Source organism: Leucopleurus acutus, assembly GCF_964270905.1.
Source record: "Leucopleurus acutus genome assembly, chromosome: X".
NCBI lineage: Eukaryota > Metazoa > Chordata > Mammalia > Artiodactyla > Delphinidae > Leucopleurus > Leucopleurus acutus.
The window spans coordinates 128,335,267-128,336,830 of NC_139148.1; the positions used below are offsets into that span (position 1 = coordinate 128,335,267).

The 1,564-nt window shown below is 48.2% G+C and overlaps 1 pseudogene across 1 annotated transcript; it reads right to left on the minus strand.

Annotated features, from left to right (window-relative positions):
* Positions 1–723: 723 nt before the first annotated feature.
* LOC309978326 (translationally-controlled tumor protein-like) lies at positions 724–1,345 on the minus strand (annotated as a pseudogene). The gene has a single exon. The product of its transcript is annotated as a translationally-controlled tumor protein-like (transcript).
* Positions 1,346–1,564: the final 219 nt, after the last annotated feature.

Here is a 1,564-nt window from a genome sequence, read left to right on the forward strand (position 1 = left end):
GACACGGAGGTAAATTTCGCCCTTTTTCGAGTACACAATTCAGTAGCATTTAGTGCATTCACAGTATTGCATGACAATCACCTCTATTTACAATACTTCCAGAATAGTTCCATCATCCCCAAAGGAAACCCCAAACCCATTAGCACTCGCTCCCTGTTCCCCTCCCCCAGCCCCTGGCAACCATGAATCTCCTTTCTGTCTCTGTGGATTTGCCTATGCTGGACAATTCATACAAATAAATCACATAATATGTGACATTTTGCGTCGGGCTCCCTTCACTCAGCATAACGTGCCTTCTCGGCTTATCCACGCTGCAGCGTGTATTAGGATCTCGTTCCTTTTTATGGATGAATAATATTCCATTGTATGGATGCGCCACATTTTTTTTGAGTTTAAATGCATTTTATTTTTAGACAACCTACATGACATGTTTTTTTTTTTTTTCTCAAAAACAGTGCCTCCGCCCCAAACAAATCAACATCAAAATGAAGAGCTCCAGGGCTTCCCTGGTGGCGCAGTGGTTGAGAGTCCGCCTGCCGATGCAGGGGACGCGGGTTCATGCCCCAGTCCGGGAGGATCCCGCATGCCACGGAGCGGCTGGGCCCGTGGGCCATGGCCGCTGGACCTTCGCGTCCGGAGCCTGTGCTCCGCGGAGGGAGGGGCCACGGCAGTGGGAGGCCCGCGTACTGCAAAAAAAAAAAAAAAAAAAAAAAAAAAATGAAGAACTCCAGATGACATCAGTCCCATTTGTCTAAGTCCTGGTGTCGTGTGGATGAAAGGCAGTAGCCAGCCTGTTATGATGAGCAGGTGATACATCCAAAGTAACAACCAAATTTGTTAACATTTTTCCATTTCTAAACCGTCCTTAAAGAAAATCCTATATGGGGTCACACCGTCCTCACTGCAGTCCAGCAGAGCAGCCATGCCGTCTAGATTCATGTTTTCACCAATAAAGAACTGATAGTTTCTGAAATTAGCAAGAATGTGCTTGATCTGTTCTGCCCCTGTCATGACAGGTTTTCCTCTTTCTGGTCTCTGTTCTTCAAGCTTCCCTTTGATTGACTTCATGTAATCTTTGATGTACTTCTTGTAGGCTTCTTTTGTGAAGCTGGTTTCCTGCAAGTGATGGTTCATGACAATATCCACACCAGTGATTACTGTGCTTTCGGTACCTTCGCCCTCGGGGCCTTCAGCGGAGGCGTTTCCACCAATGAGCGAGTCATCAATGTTACCCTCTGTCCTACTGACCATCTTCCCCTCCACACAGGCCGTCCTCGACCTCCTGGATCTTGTAGATGTCAGAGAACATCTCATCATGGCTGATGAGGTCCCGGTAGATGATCATAACGGCGACTAGATGGAGACGACGGCGGCGCTAGCTTAGTAGGAGCCCGGAGCTCAGAGCGAGCGCACTGCAGCCGGAGCGGTGCTTGGGGGGAGGGGGGAGAGGGTGGAAAAAGGGATGCACCATATTTTGTTTATCCAATCCACTGAATTGCTAGGTATCAGGGAAGCTTTTAAAATTATCCCCTGCCAGGCACCACTCTGAGACTTTGATGTGCTT